This window comes from Hyla sarda, chromosome 1 (genome assembly GCF_029499605.1).
Source record: "Hyla sarda isolate aHylSar1 chromosome 1, aHylSar1.hap1, whole genome shotgun sequence".
NCBI lineage: Eukaryota > Metazoa > Chordata > Amphibia > Anura > Hylidae > Hyla > Hyla sarda.
Window position 1 is genome coordinate 428,959,952 of NC_079189.1, and position 17,384 is coordinate 428,977,335.

At 45.5% G+C, this 17,384-nt stretch overlaps 1 long non-coding RNA gene across 2 annotated transcripts; it reads right to left on the bottom strand.

Annotated features, from left to right (window-relative positions):
- Nucleotides 1-6,931: 6,931 nt before the first annotated feature.
- LOC130281942 (uncharacterized) lies at nt 6,932-9,546 on the bottom strand. Of its 2 annotated transcripts, none has more exons than XR_008846172.1 (3): nt 9,532-9,546; nt 7,369-7,575; nt 6,932-7,267 (listed from the first exon to the last, which is right to left on the bottom strand). It is a non-coding gene; the product is annotated as an uncharacterized LOC130281942 (long non-coding RNA). The 2 variants fall into 2 exon arrangements; XR_008846171.1 differs by lacking the exon at nt 9,532-9,546 and adding an exon at nt 7,756-7,770.
- Nucleotides 9,547-17,384: the final 7,838 nt, after the last annotated feature.

Here is a 17,384-nt window from a genome sequence, read left to right on the forward strand (position 1 = left end):
CTTCCCTACCTGAGCCAGGATCCAGCAGTCTCCAGCGAAGATCGGGGGGTCCCCAGGCATCTTCTCCTCCAGGTACCGGTCTCCATCTTCTGTCCATGTTCCCCTCGACATCCAGGGGTGGGCAGATCAGGGGGTTGCCATGGCAACCCACTGTCCTGCTCTGCCATTGGTCAGAATCAGTTCTGACCAATGGCAGGGGATAGGAGATCGCAGCACTGCAACCTCACTTCTAGCCCTCAGGATGATCGGGACTGTCTCTGACAGCTCCGATTATCCCTATTTTCCGGGTGATCGGGTCACCAGAGACCCGATCAGCCCGGAATAGCAGAAAATCGCATGTCTGAATTGACATGCGATTTTCTGCGATCGCCGACATGGGGGGGCGGGGGGAAAGGGTGGGAGCGGGTCTCAGGACTACCCTGGGCAATGTGCCGGGATGCCTGCTGAATGATTTCAGCAGGCATTCCGGTCCGATCCCCAACCGGCTAGCGGCGGGGACCGGAATTCATAAGGGAGTCATTTTGGCCCATATGTCTCCCTGTGCTCCGCCTTTAACTTTTCAATGAGGCTGTCGACTTCAGCCTTCCTGCAGGCCCTTTCTGTCTCAGCTGTGGGACCGGTGGATGGGACTTCCCTGGCGGGGGAAGAACGTGGTCCTGCATGTACTGTATTAGTGCAGGCTCATCGCCGAACACCCATTTTGGGAGTGGGGATGAACGCGGGCATGCACTGGGCAGGGTCACTTGGGACAAATGGACCTCTCTCTGTGGGCTGGATGAAGAAGAGAAAGCGGCTTCCACTGGGGTACTCACGTCTGAATCCTCAGTCGGAATTTCAGCCCAGGACCCCCATGTCCTGTGGTGAGCGGACAGTCTTACCAGTGATGCCGTTGCTGATATCCCAGATGATGCCCCTTTTCGGGGTTGCCGGCCACTCTTCATCCTCGGGTAAGGGAGGCAGGTTACAGGCCTCCTCGGCCCCCAGGGATAACTGCTGCAAGCGATCGGCAAGCTCTTGAAAAAGTTGTGCTGTGGCCGCGGCACCTTTTCTCTGACTTGGCGCCATCTTAGGACTCTCTTCGCATGTTGCAGTGGGTTCCGCCATCTCTGTGCTCCTTGCTGCCATCTCCGGACTGTAGAGGTCTGGCCCCGTGGCTTCTTTTATATCAGGCTTCCACAAAATGGCCGCCAGCCCAAAGGACGTCATCGGTGCAGCTCCGACTTCCAGTCCCCCGGCGAACACAAGCAGAAGATTACAGTTCCACTTTGGCATTGCAGCGTGTTCTTGGTGTCCACGCCTAGGGGCAGATCGCGGACCAGCGCTGGAAATTTTTGCGTGCTCCTCTGGTAAATTTTTAATCCTTTCAGGTACTTTCAGCGGAGAGCGTAGCATAGATCCGCTGCAAATTTTGCATATGGCCACAGAAAAAAAATCTTCACCTCCCCCCTTACTTTTTCTTGTGCCCCAGCTAAGCACAATCTCAACAGTAAAGTCCCATACACTTCTGGCCGCAATTTTAATCGCTTCATGCGATAATTCCGGACAGCTCATTTAACACTTTTCTTAACAGGGGGAGAACTATGGCTCTTTAGTATACGGTATACACCCGTTTTTGGTTGTGGGCAGTGAGGGTAGAAAAATTCTTAAAGGCACACATCCGTATCCTGTTCATAAGACGCCAAAAGAGTTGTGGTAGGCAGGAGAGAGTAATAGTGTATAGGGTGTTGCAGTGGTAGCGTAGGGCCTGTTGGTATTAACCCTTAGATGTAGTGACGCCAGTGTGTGGTTTCCTCAGTGTTACTAGTCCTACCGCCAACCTTCCCAGAAACGGTAGGGAGAATAACGGAATGTCCACAGCAGATTTTATGAATAAACTGAAGAACTTTACTTTAGGATTTTATGCAACAGTCTTCAAACATAACAGTCTCTCAAAAGTGAACGGGGATACAGGTTCCTCACAGGTCTTGCTGGGACTTTGGAGCAATGTGCTTTGATGCTAGCCACTGTGCTACTAATAATAATATTTTAGCTGGTAGTAGTCACACAGGATTAGGTAGTTTGATCTTTGGCCTAGCTGAATTGATGCTGATGAGATTTGTGCTGCTTGATAGTCCGGAACTAAGAGAGGCAAGAGCTAAGAGAGTGAATTTATTTTCTACAGCCCCTTATATATTAAGGAGGCTGGACAAAGCTCATTGGCCGGCAAACCTGTAAGTCCTGACCCAGTGAACTCTGGGTACATCACATGACCCTGTAAGGTCCTTAAACCATAGTACAATCATAATTAAAGGCACGTGACCTGCTAAGGTCCTATACATAATATTTCCTATGCATTAAATATATATATGAACATAATTTACATGAAGCGACCAGTAGTGTTGCTCGCGAATATTCGCGATGCAAATTTTATTCACGAATATCGCATATTCGCGAAATTGCGAATATTCGAGAATATAGCACTATGTATTCGCAATTACGAATATTCGTTTTTTTTTTCACAGTATACATCACAGTCACAGTGATCATCCCTCTCTGCTTCCAGCTTGTGTGGTGTAAAGAAGGCTCTAATACTACTGTGTTAGACTGGCGTGCGAATTTTCGCTTATGCAAAAATTTCCATATGCAAATTGTCGCATATTCAAATTTCACATATGCTAATTTTTGTATATGCTAATTTTCCCATATGCTAATTTTTGTATATGCCAATTATTGCATATGCGAAAATATACAGCGAATATTATGAATATGCCAATTTAGCGAATATATGACGAATATTCCTCCATATATTCGCGAAATATCGCAAATTTGAATATGGCCTATGCCGCTCAACACTTGGGACCAGGGGTAAGCCCTGCAAGAGTGCCCTATGAGAGTGAAAGAACTCTGGCTGAGGGGACTTTAGACAGGGACAGGACCAAGTCCTGTATCGGGACACCACATTTAAAAAAGCCTCTGAAAAGTCAAAGAAGTGTTCTGATTGGTTGCTATGGGCAACTGGTCAATTTTCCTCTGCACAGGTTTTCATACATGTCCCCCAATGTGTATTACTATTATTATAATAGACTTACCTCCCAACTGTCCCGGATCTAACGTGTCCTGCTTCTGTGATTTCCTGTGATGCACGGAGCCTCAGTGTGATCACTACTCACAGTACAGAGCGGAGCCCCAGGAGATCATGCAGTGTCTGCTCTATCATGTCATCTCCCCTGAGCTAAGAGGAAGCACTCATTGGTCCTGCAGCCTGGGAGAGGCACCTACATCAACCAATCAGAGGCTTCCTGTTACAGGGGGCAGGGGGATATGCTGCAGATGGATCAGCTATGTGGTAATCTTAGGGGATAAAGCCTTGTAGGGGGTGTAGGGTAATTGGGGTGTTGCTGTTTCGGATAATAAAGGGCGCTGTTAACCCTTGTCACTCGTGACGCCAGGGGGAGGGTTAAATACTGTAATGGTGCTGGGCCTATCGCCACCCTTCCCAAGAGCGATAGGTGAATGCAGAAGAAAGGATTGTCCACAACCACTGTTGAACTGAAAACTTGCAGGAACTTTTACTGAAGAATTTCTGTACATGCAGTAATAGTAACTGTCCAGATAACAGAGTCTATTGATAGCTGAGCAGCGATTGACAGTTGGTTTTGATCAGATAAGCTCAATTTAGCTTTTAAGGATTCTGTAGCATAGATCCGCTGGATTTAGGGGTGGGTTTAGGTCCAGTGATCTTGCGGAGAGTAGCGGGGGAATTGTTGAAGTATAACCGCTTTGATATAAGCCGAGGCCGCAAGGCTTTAGCCTAGTAAGTGTACTTGAAAGTTGCGGAGCTCCTACCTCGTTCAAAGTCTACCTCGTTCATTCCTCAAACACCTGTGGGGGGTTCAGGCTCACTATACCCCTTAATATGTTCCGTAAGGGGTGTAGTTTCCAAAATGGGGTCACACGTGTTGTTTTTTTTTTTTGTGTTTTTTTTTGCTTTATGTCAGAACCACTGTAAAATCAGCCACCCCTGTGCACATCACCAATTAAGGCCTCAAATGTACATAGTGCACTCTCACTCTTGAGCCTTGTTGTGTGTCGGCAGAGCATTTTACGCCCACATATGGGGTATTTCCGTACTCAGGAGAAATTGTGTTACACATTTTGGGGGTCTTTTTTCCCCTTTACCTCTTGTGAAAATAAAAAGTATGGGGCAACATCAGCATATTAGTGTAAAAATTTCAATTTTTTTACACTTACAGACTGGTGTAGACCCCAACTTTTCCTTTTCATAAGGGGTAAAAGGAGAAAAAGCCCCACTAAATATGTAACGCAATTGCTCCCGAGTACGGAGATACCCCATATGTGACCCTAAACTGTTTTCTTTGAAATACGACAGGGCTCTGAAGTGAGAGAGCGTCATGTGCATTTGAGGACTAAATTAGGGATTGCATAGGTGTGGACATAGGGGTATTCTATGCCAGTGATTCCCAAACAGGGTGCCTCCAGCTGTTGCTAAACTCCCAGCATGCCTGGACAGTCAGTGGCTGTTTGGAAACACTGGGAATTGTTGTTTTGCAACAGCTGGAGGCTCCATTTTGGAAACACTGCCGTATGATACGTTTTTAATTTTTATTGGGGGGAAAGTGTAAGGGGGTGTATATGTAGTGTTTTACCCTTTATTATGTGTTAGTGTAGTGTAGTGTTTTTAGGGTACATTCACACGGGAGGGGTTTTAGGGTGAGTTTGCAACCTCCAGCTGTTGCAAAACTACAACTCCCAGCATGCACTGACAGACTGGGAGTTGTACTTTTGCAACATCTGGGGGCACACTGGTTTGAAAACCTTCAGTTAGGTTCTGTTACCTAACTCAGTATTTTCCAACCAGTGTGCCTCCAGCTGTTGCAAAATTGCAACTCCCAGCATGTACTGATCTGTACAGTGATCTCCAAACTGTACCCCTCTAAATCTGGCAATACTACAAATCCCAGCATGCCCAAACAGCTGTCTGGGCATGCTGGGAGTTGTAGTTTTGCAACATCTGGAGGGCTACAGTTTAGAGACCACTGTATAGTGGTCTTCTAACTGTAGCCCTCCATATGTTGCTAGGCAACAACTCACTGGCTTCCATAGGATCGCGCACCAGGGAGCCGTATCTCATTGCCGCCCGCCCGGTAAGTGACCTCTGGCACCGATCACCACCGGGTCCCCCACTCTGCCAGGACAACAGTCGGTGGGCAGAGCGGGGAACCGAACTTTAACCACGAGTTTTTCCGTTTTTGCACTTTCATTTTTTCCTCCTCACCTTTTAAAAATCATAACCCTTTAAATTTTGCACCTAAAAATCCATATGACGGCTTATTTTTGGCGCCACCAATACTACTTTGCAGTGACATCAGTCATTTTACCCAAAAATCTACGGCAAAATGGAAAAAAAATAATTGTGCTGCGAAATTGAAGAGAAAACGCCATTTGGGGGCTTCCGTTTCTACACAGTACATTTTTCGGTAAAAATGACACATTATATTTATTTTGTAGGTCCATACGATTAAAATGATACCCTACTTATATAGGTTTGATTTTGTTGTACTTCTATAAAAAATCATAACTACATGCAGAAAAATGTATACGTTTAAAATTGTCATATTCTGACCCCTATAACTTTTATTTTTCTGCATACATGGCGGTGTGAGGGCTCATTTTTTGCGTCGTGATCTGAAGTTTTTAGAGGTACATTTTTGGATTGATCGGACTTTTTGATTGCTTTTTATAAATTTTTTCATGATATAAAAAGCGACCAAAAATACGTTATTTTGGACTTTGGAATTTTTTGCGCTTCCGCCAGTGCAGTTTAATAAATTTTATATTTTTATAGTTCGGACATTTACGCACGCGGCAATACCACATATGTTTATATTTATTTTTATTTACATTGTGGTTTTTTTTTTTATGGGAAAAGGGGGGTGATTTGAACTTTTATTATGGAAAGGGTTAAATCACATTTATTAACTTTTTTTTACACTTTTTTTTTGCAGTGTTATAGCTCCCATAGGGACCTATAACAACTGCACACACTGATTGCCAGCACTGTTCACTGCAAAGCCATAGCCTTGTAATGATCAGCGTTATCGGCGGTCGATTGCTCAAGCCTGAATCTCAGGCTTGGAGAAATTAATCGCCGAGGGGACACGCCGGAGGCAGGTAAGAGGACCTCCGCTCGTGTCCCAGCTGATCGGGACACTGCACTTTCACTGCGGTGGTCCCGATCAGCCCCGCTGAGCAGCCGAGCAGCTTTCACTTTCGGTTTAGATGCGGCGTTCAACTTTGAACGCCGTGTCAAAAGGGTTAATAGCGCTCGGCACCACGATCACTGCCGCGCGCTATTAGCCTTGGTCCCGGCATCAGATACATGCCGGGACCGACCCGATATTATGCAGGGTCACCGCGTGACCCCGCGTTATATCGCGGGAGCCGGCCAAGGACGTAAATATATGTCCTTGGTCGTTAACTCCCCCACCCCCGAACTGCTATTGGTCAGTCGTCTCTGACCGACCAATAGCAGGGATAGGAGGGGTGGCACCTCTGCCACCTTACTCCTATGCCTTCAGGGGGATCGGGGGTGTCTTAGACACCCCCGATCCTCCTTATCTTCCCGGTCACCGGAGCCCCTGTGACCCGGGATCGCCACAGATCGCCAGTCTGAATTGAACTGATCGCTGACATGGGTGGGGGGTTTGCACGTGATGCCTGCTGAATGATTTCAGCAGGCATCTGATTTCAGCAGGCAACTTGCTGGGTGTACTACGTTTGCCTCGGCAACTGCCAACCAGCATCAGCTGCTTCTCTCCCCACTGCATTATGCAGATCGTGCAGTAGAGAAGCTTTGGACACTTAAAAAAAAAATTCACAATTTTTCACAGACAGAAATAAAATAAATGAGTCAAACAAGTCAAAGAACGGTTTAAAAACAGGGGAACTTTATTATTTATTAAAATGTTTGTGTAGGGATTTTTGTAACCTTCCATCACTCACAAAGAGCGTACAGTAACTAACTCAGGACAGGAAAAACCTCCAGAGGGGAGGAAACCTGTAGGGAATCCATGGCTACTGTATTGCCCTTCCTCTGGGCATACTAAAGGAGGTTACCTCTATAATTTGGGCAAATGTGTCTGTGTATGTGCGTGATTCGAGGGTTTATGCCTTCATCCAACTTCTTGCTGTAAGTCCGGAAATATGTGCCTTATTACAACGTCTTGATAGTCCGGAAATGCTACTCCACATCCTGGAAATAGTGCATCTAAGATAGGAAAACAAAAGATAGATTATTTACCTGTTTATTATAGAAATGCACATGGAACTGCACTAAAGACCTTGTGGACACAACAATGTGACACTTACCAATCACAGTGATGTATTCAACTTCACATTCCCGCGTTCCTACAGTGTCCAGCATCGGCCCCTCACTGATGAAGAATGAGCAGGAGCAGTGTTATTTCTGCTCAGTGCTGCTCTCTGGTGGACAATGGTTATGACATCACATGTGTGACACGCTGTTACCTCCTGGGAGTTCTATTTGAGCAGTGCTGCTCTCTGATTGGCTGAAACCTAAAAAAGATTTTTAACATATTCTGCATGACTGTTACCTAAGGGATTTTTTTTTAGCATTTTTAAATAAAATGACGCTAATCCCTGTGGGTGCGTTATATTTGTTTCTCCTAACTAGACACTCAGTATTTGTAATATCATTTGGTGGCCCCCAACAGCCTGGGCCCATAGGTTCCTTACACAGATCAGTGCGGCTCCGGCAGGCTCAATGAGCAGCGCTGGGTGTCAGGACGTCTGACAAGTGATGTCCCTGATGTTGGGGTCTGGAGCAAAGGATGTCACTCGTAAGAAGTCCCAGCAGCCATTGATTTAAAGTGGTCGTGGCTCCTGCTTCCAGTTCAAGATCAGACACCATGGTCCTAGATTGACATACTGCACCACTGATCCCCTGTGGCTGTCCACCTGTTGCAAAACTACAACTCCCAGCATGTTGTCAGGGTATGCTTGGAGTTGTAGTTTTGCAACAGCTGGACAGACGTCTGTCGGAAGGGGGGGGGGCCGCCAATGGGGGGGGGGGGGCGGAGACCACCAAAGATAAGGCAATGTGGGCTTTGAAAAACGCAACAGATAAATTGTGTTTAATCCCAGCCTAAGTGTAGGAACAGGCACAATTTTTGTTTGAGGTTTATTTGGTAAAAAATAAAAATAAACACACCACAACAATTGCGCCCTCATTTCTATTCTCCGAAGCTCTCTACTTGTAAGGAAAATGGATATTCCCAATAAATTTTATTTTTATTCACAAATACAATATGTCCACTTTATGTTGGCATCATAAAATGGACATATTTTTGCTTTTTGAAAAAATTAGAGGGCTTCAAAGTAGAGCAGCAATTTTCAAAAATTTCATGAAAATTGCTAAATCTGAAGGGACAGATGTTACAGAACTACAACTCCCAGCATGCCTGGACAGTCCAGGCATGCTGAGAGTTGTAGTTTGGCACCATCTGGAGGGCTACCATTTGGGCACCACTGTAACAATGGTCTCCAAGATGTGACCCTCCAGATGGTGCAAAACTACAACTCCCAGCATGCCCAGACAGCCTTTGGCTGTCTGGGCATGCTGGGAGTTACAGTTTGGATTTCCTAGTGGTTGCCACAATAAAGAACACTTTACTTTCACTTTCAAAATCCCCCCCCCCCCCCCCAACTGTCGCTTCCCTACCTGAGCCAGGATCCAGCAGTCTCCAGCGAAGATCGGGGGGTCCCCAGGCATCGTCTCCTCCAGGTACCGGCCTCCATCTTCTGTCCATGTTTCCCTTCGACGTCCAGGGGTGGGCAGATCAGGAGGCTGCCATGGCAACCCACTGTCCTGCTCTGCCATTGGTCAGAATCAGTTCTGACCAATGGCAGGGGATAGGAGATCGCAGCACTGCAACCTCACTTCTAGCCCTCAGGATGATCGGGACTGTCTCTGACAGCTCCGATTATCCCTATTTTCCGGGTGATCGGGTCACCAGAGACCCGATCAGCCCGGAATAGCAGAAAATCGCATGTCTGAATTGACATGCGATTTATTGCGATCGCCGACATGGGGGGGTGGGGGCGGGTCTCAGGACTACCCTGGGCAATGTGCCGGGCTGCCTGCTGAATGATTTCAGCAGGCATTCCGGTCCGATCCCCAACCGGCTAGCGGCAGGGACCGGAATTCATTAGGGAGTCATTTTGGCCCATATGTCTCCCTGTGCTCCGCCTTTAACTTTTCAATGAGGCTGTCGACTTCAGCCTTCCTGCGGGCCCTTTCTATCTCAGCTGTGGGACCGGTGGATGGGACTTCCCTAGCCGGGGAAGAACGTGGTCCTGCATGTACTGTATTAGTGCAGGCTCATTGCCGAACACCCATTTTGGGAGTGGGGATGAACGCGGGCATGCACTGGGCAGGGTCACTTGGGACAAATGGACCTCTCTCTGTGGGCTGAATGAAGAAGAGAAAGCGGCTTCCACTGGGGTACTCACGTCTGAATCCTCAGTCGGAATTTCAGCCCAGGACCCCCATGTCCTGTGGTGAGGGGACAGTCTTACCAGTGATGCCGTTGCTGATATCCCAGATGATGCCCCTTTTCGGGGTTGCCGGCCACTCTTCATCCTCGGGTAAGGGAGGCAGGTTACAGACTGGTGTAGACCCCAACTTTTCCTTTTCATAAGGGGTAAAAGGAGAAAAAGCCCCACAAAATGTGTAACGCAATTGCTCCCGAGTACGGAGATACCCCATATGTGACCCTAAACTGTTTTCTTTGAAATACGACAGGGCTCTGAAGTGAGAGAGCGCCATGCGCATTTGAGGACTAAATTAGGGATTGCATAGGTGTGGACATAGGGGTATTCTATGCCAGTGATTCCCAAACAGGGTGCCTCCAGCTGTTGCTAAACTCCCAGCATGCCTGGACAGTCAGTGGCTGTTTGGAAACACTGGGAATTGTTGTTTTGCAACAGCTGGAGGCTCCATTTTGGAAACACTGCCGTATGATACGTTTTTAATTTTTATTGGGGGGAAAGTGTAAGGGGGTGTATATGTAGTGTTTTACCCTTTATTATGTGTTAGTGTAGTGTAGTGTTTTTAGGGTACATTCACACGGGAGGGGTTTTAGGGTGAGTTTGCAACCTCCAGCTGTTGCAAAACTACAACTCCCAGCATGCACTGACAGACAGTGCATGCTGGGAGTTGTACTTTTGCAACATCTGGGGGCACACTGGTTTGAAAACCTTCAGTTAGGTTCTGTTACCTAACTCAGTATTTTCCAACCAGTGTGCCTCCAGCTGTTGCAAAATTGCAACTTCCAGCATGTACTGATCTGTACAGTGATCTCCAAACTGTACCCCTCTAAATCTGGCAATACTACAAATCCCAGCATGCCCAAACAGCTGTCTGGGCATGCTGGGAGTTGTAGTTTTGCAACATCTGGAGGGCTACAGTTTAGAGACCACTGTATAGTGGTCTTCTAACTGTAGCCCTCCATATGTTGCTAGGCAACAACTCACTGGCTTCCATAGGATCGCGCACCAGGGAGCCGTATCTCATTGCCGCCCGCCCGGTAAGTGACCTCTGGCACCGATCACCACCGGGTCCCCCACTCTGCCAGGACAACAGTCGGTGGGCAGAGCGGGGAACCGAACTTTAACCACGAGTTTTTCCGTTTTTGCACTTTCATTTTTTCCTCCTCACCTTTTAAAAATCATAACCCTTTAAATTTTGCACCTAAAAATCCATATGACGGCTTATTTTTGGCGCCACCAATACTACTTTGCAGTGACATCAGTCATTTTACCCAAAAATCTCCGGCAAAATGGAAAAAAATAATTGTGAAATTGAAGAGAAAACGCCATTTGGGGGCTTCCGTTTCTATGTAGTACATTTTTCGGTAAAAATGACACCTTATCTTTATTCTGTAGGTCCATACGATTAAAATGATACCTTACTTATGTAGGTTCGATTTTGTTGTACTTCTGTAAAAAATCATAACTACATGCAGAAAAATGTATACGTTTAAAATTGTCATATTCTGACCCCTATAACTTTTTTTTTTCTGCATATGGGGCGGTGTGAGGGCTCATTTTTTGCGTCGTGATCTGAAGTTTTTAGAGGTACATTTTTGGATTGATCGAACTTTTTGATTGCTTTTTATAAATTTTTTCATGATATAAAAAGCGACCAAAAATATGTTATTTTGGACTTTGGAATTTTTTGCGCTTCCGCCAGTGCGGTTTAATAAATTTTATATTTTTATAGTTCGGACATTTACGCACGCGGCAATACCACATATGTTTATATTTATTTTTATTTACATTGTGGTTTTTTTTTTATGGGAAAAGGGGGGTGATTTGAACTTTTATTATGGAAAGGGTTAAATCACATTTATTAACTTTTTTTACACTTTTTTTTTGCAGTGTTATAGCTCCCATAGGGACCTATAACAACTGCACACACTGATTGCCAGCACTGTTCACTGCAAAGCCATAGCCTTGTAATGATCAGCGTTATCGGCGGTCGATTGCTCAAGCCTGAATCTCAGGCTTGGAGAAATTAATCGCCGAGGGGACACGCCGGAGGCAGGTAAGAGGACCTCCGCTCGTGTCCCAGCTGATCGGGACACTGCACTTTCACTGCGGTGGTCCCGATCAGCCCCGCTGAGCAGCCGAGCAGCTTTCACTTTCGGTTTAGATGCGGCGTTCAACTTTGAACGCCGTGTCAAAAGGGTTAATAGCGCTCGGCACCGCGATCGCTGCCGCGCGCTATTAGCCTTGGTCCCGGCATCAGATACATGCCGGGACCGACCCGATATGATGCAGGGTCACCGCGTGACCCCGCGTTATATCGCGGGAGCCGGCCAAGGACGTAAATATATGTCCTTGGTCGTTAACTCCCCCACCCCCGAACTGCTATTGGTCAGTCCTCTGACCAACCAATAGCAGGGATAGGAGGGGTGGCACCCCTGTCACCTTACTCCTATGCCTTCAGGGGGATCGGGGGTGTCTTAGACACCCCCGATCCTCCTTATTTTCCCGGTCACCGGAGCCCCTGTGACCCGGAATCGCCGCAGATCGCCAGTCTGAATTGAACTGATCGCTGACATGGGTGGGGGGTTTGCACGTGATGCCTGCTGAATGATTTCAGCAGGCATCTGATTTCAGCAGGCAACTTGCTGGGTGTCCTACGGTTGCCTTGGCAACTGCCAACCAGCATCAGCTGCTTCTCTCCCCACTGCATTATGCAGATCGTGCAGTAGAGAAGCTTTGGACACTTAAAAAAAAATGTCACAATTTTTCACAGACAGAAATAAAATAAATGAGTCAAACAAGTCAAAGAACGGTTTAAAAACAGGGGAACTTTATTATTTATTAAAATGTTTGTGTAGGGATTTTTGTAACCTTCCATCACTCACAAAGAGCGTACAGTAACTAACTCAGGACAGGAAAAACCTCCAGAGGGGAGGAAACCTGTAGGGAATCCATGGCTACTGTATTGCCCTTCCTCTGGGCATACTAAAGGAGGTTACCTCTATAATTTGGGCAAATGTGTCTGTGTATGTGCGTGATTCGAGGGTTTATGCCTTCATCCAACTTCTTGCTGTAAGTCCGGAAATATGTGCCTTATTACAACGTCTTGATAGTCCGGAAATGCTACTCCACATCCTGGAAATAGTGCATCTAAGATAGGAAAACAAAAGATAGATTATTTACCTGTTTATTATAGAAATGCACATGGAACTGCACTAAAGACCTTTTGGACACAACAATGTGACACTTACCAATCACAGTGATGTATTCAACTTCACATTCCCGCGTTCCTACAGTGTCCAGCATCGGCCCCTCACTGATGAAGAATGAGCAGGAGCAGTGTTATTTCTGCTCAGTGCTGCTCTCTGGTGGACAATGGTTATGACATCACATGTGTGACACGCTGTTACCTCCTGGGAGTTCTATTTGAGCAGTGCTGCTCTCTGATTGGCTGAAACCTAAAAAAGATTTTTAACATATTCTGCATGACTGTTACCTAAGGGATTTTTTTTTAGCATTTTTAAATAAAATGACGCTAATCCCTGTGGGTGCGTTATATTTGTTTCTCCTAACTAGACACTCAGTATTTGTAATATCATTTGGTGGCCCCCAACAGCCTGGGCCCATAGGTTCCTTACACAGATCAGTGCGGCTCCGGCAGGCTCAATGAACAGCGCTGGGTGTCAGGACGTCTGACAAGTGATGTCCCTGATGTTGGGGTCTGGAGCAAAGGATGTCACTCGTAAGAAGTCCCAGCAGCCATTGATTTAAAGTGGTCGTGGCTCCTGCTTCCAGTTCAAGATCAGACACCATGGTCCTAGATTGACATACTGCACCACTGATCCCCTGTGGCTGTCCACCTGTTGCAAAACTACAACTCCCAGCATGTTGTCAAGGTATGCTTGGAGTTGTAGTTTTGCAACAGCTGGACAGACGTCTGTCGGAAGGGGGGGGGGGGCGCCAATGGGGGGGGGGGGGGGGGCGGAGACCACCAAAGATAAGGCAATGTGGGCTTTGAAAAACGCAACAGATAAATTGTGTTTTATCCCAGCCTAAGTGTAGGAACAGGCACAATTTTTGTTTGAGGTTTATTTGGTAAAAAATAAAAATAAACACACCACAACAATTGCGCCCTCATTTCTATTCTCCCAAGTTGCCATCTTTGTGTAATTTTTGCCAAAACCACTGGGGGAGATTTATCAAAACCTGTAAAGAGGAAAAGTGGTTGCCCATAGCAACCAGATAGTTTCTTTCACTTTTATGTGGTGGACAGGAGAGAGTAATGGTGTCCAGGGTGTTGCAGTGGTAGTGTAGGGTCTGTTGGTATTAACCCTAAGATATTGTGACACCATGGAGAGGTTTCTTTTGTGTTAATAGTCCTACCGCCAACTGTCCCAGAAACGGTAGGGAGAATAACAGAATGTCCACAGCAGATTTTATGAATAAACTAAAGAACTTTACTTGAGGATTTTATGCAACAGTTTTCAAACATAACAGTCTCTCAAGAGTGAACCAGGATAATGGTTCCTCACAGGTCTTGCTGGGACTTTGGAGCAATGAGCTTTGATGCTAGCCACTGTGCTACTAATTATAATATTTTAGCTGGTAGTAGTCACACAGGATTAGGTAGTTTGAGCTTTGGTAACTCACGTTTTAGTGGCTGCTGGATCTTAGGCTTTGGCCTAGCTGACTTGAATTGATGCTGATGAGATTTGTGCTGATTGATAGTCCGGAACTAAGAGAGGCAAGAGCTAAGAGAGTGAATTGATTGACTACAGCCCCTTATATATTAAGGAGGCTGGACAAAGCTCATTGACATTACCCTGTAAGGTCCTTAAACCATAGTACAATCATAATTAAAGGCACGTGACCTGCTAAGGTTCTATACAGAATATTTCCTATACATTAAATATATATATATATATATATATATATATATATATATATAAAAACACAATTTACATGAGGCGACCAGGGGTAAGCCCTGTAAGAGTGCCCTATGAGAGTGAAGGAACTCTGGCTGAGGGGACTTTAGACAGGGACAGCACCAAGTCCTGTACCAGGACACCACAAACCCCCTTACTTGACAAAAGTCATCCTCAACGTTGGTCCCCTAAGACAGAGGGACGGAATGGCCATAGAGCCGAACACAGTCCTGGGCATTAGTACAAACGTCCATAACCAGGCTGTCACCAAAACAGATTTAGAGTCTCTGTAATGAAATGTCCATACAAGCTCTAACAATACAAACAAGATTATGGTAAATAATGAGTTCACGAACAGGATCGTTGTTAGTTTTCTGTTAGTCCTTCCTTCCAAAACAGGATGACTTTTAACTGGATAAACAGGATTTACTTGGGTTTGAGTCACCAACAGGATAGTATGAATCCTATCTGTATATCCTTTTGGGTATCTCCACTTTACTTTATTGTATTATACATAGATTGCTTTTGCATGAAATAAATGACAAATGACTTTTGACTAAACATTTGATGATTTTTTTTCTCTGACTGATAATTAGTACTGATACTCGAATATAAGTATGTATAATGAGTATGACATTTCTACATACTGTAATAAATCTCACTATCATTTTTTTCTTCTTTTTGACATACCTGTAATATTATACCACATATTTATTATGCCACACACTATTTTCTAGAGTTCTACACTGGTTGCGGATTGGGTTGCCTGAGGCTTTCTGCCCAATGCCTTAGCTGCTAGGGTCTATCGGCACTACACACTTACCCCTAGAACTCTGAATCTAGATAACAAGTTACATACTGTTACCTTTCTGGATACATGTATTTTGAATTAGTTACAGGAGCACGTTCTGGCCAGGAAGAGCATCCTGAACACGCAAGAGACAAAAGAGACATATTAGTGCATAAACAGTGGTACGGACTGAGGTAGCATGTTACAGTCCCTAAGAATTAGTTTTTGTGAGATATTCTTCTAAGTTATGTGTACTGGATTCTATAATAGTACACTTGTGAATTTTATGTACTGTACTATGTGTACATTGTATTGAATGAATAAAGTCAGTCTTGATATCTGATGGGAATATTTCCTTTAGGCATTAATGAAGGGTGACATAATTTGATACTCCCAGAGGAGCTGGGAGGGCACCTTACAGTAAACACTATAATACATGAGAAAAAATATGTACTTTGTGTACAGGAATTGTTTCTTCTGTACCATAACACCATTCACATTGTTGACATTTGATGTCAGCTGACATTTTATTTTACTAGAACACCAGGGCTACATGTTAGCAGCACGACATACGAAATATTCAGGTGACATTTACCTGCTGTATATGCACAACATTTAGTGCACAAAAATATATTACTATGAGTATATTTACAATAAACAGACACATAAGGATCAGCAGTCCACCTACGTTATGAGTCCAACAAAAAAACACAGCTGTTGCCAGGGCCAGGTGCAAACTTACAAGGATCTTCTCATGCAAGGAGTTTCTCGGCCCAGGGCTCTGTACAGGCTTAGTAAGCTGGTTACATTGCAGAACAGGTGAACTTCTTGGCATAGTCCTGCCAGGCACTTCTTCTTAACCCCTTAATGACGCAGCCCTTTTTCACCTTAAGGACTGAGCCCTTTGTCGCAATTCTGAGAACCGTCGCTTTACGAATTAATAACGCGAAAATGCTTTTACCGAATATTCTGATTCTGAGATTGTTTTTTTGTGACAAATTCTACTTTATTTTGGTGGTAAATTGTCAGCATTACTTGCCTCCTTTTTGGGGGAAAAATACAAAAATGCCATGAAAATTTTGAAAATTTAGCATTTTTCTAACTTTGAAGCTCTCTACTTGTAAGGAAAATGGATATTCCCAATAAATTTTATTTTTATTCACAAATACAATATGTCCACTTTATGTTGGCATCATAAAATGGACATATTTTTGCTTTTTGAAAAAATTAGAGGGCTTCAAAGTAGAGCAGCAATTTTCAAAAATTTCATGAAAATTGCTAAATCTGAAGGGACAGATGTTACAGAACTACAACTCCCAGCATGCCTGGACAGTCCAGGCATGCTGAGAGTTGTAGTTTGGCACAATCTGAAGGGCTACCGTTTGGGCACCACTGTAACAATGGTCTCCAAGATGTGACCCTCCAGATGTTGCAAAACTACAACTCCCAGCATGCCCAGACAGCCTTTGGCTGTCTGGGCATGCTGGGAGTTACAGTTTGGATTTCCTAGTGGTTGCCACAATAAAGAACACTTTATTTTCACTTTCAAAATCCCCCCCCCCCCCACTGTCGCTTCCCTACCTGAGCCAGGATCCAGCAGTCTCCAGCGAAGATCGGGGGGTCCCCAGGCATCTTCTCCTCCAGGTACCGGTCTCCATCTTCTGTCCATGTTCCCCTCGACATCCAGGGGTGGGCAGATCAGGGGGTTGCCATGGCAACCCACTGTCCTGCTCTGCCATTGGTCAGAATCAGTTCTGACCAATGGCAGGGGATAGGAGATCGCAGCACTGCAACCTCACTTCTAGCCCTCAGGATGATCGGGACTGTCTCTGACAGCTCCGATTATCCCTATTTTCCGGGTGATCGGGTCACCAGAGACCCGATCAGCCCGGAATAGCAGAAAATCGCATGTCTGAATTGACATGCGATTTTCTGCGATCGCCGACATGGGGGGGCGGGGGGAAGGGGTGGGAGCGGGTCTCAGGACTACCCTGGGCAATGTGCCAGGATGCCTGCTGAATGATTTCAGCAGGCATTCCGGTCCGATCCCCAACCGGCTAGCGGCGGGGACCGGAATTCATAAGGGAGTCATTTTGGCC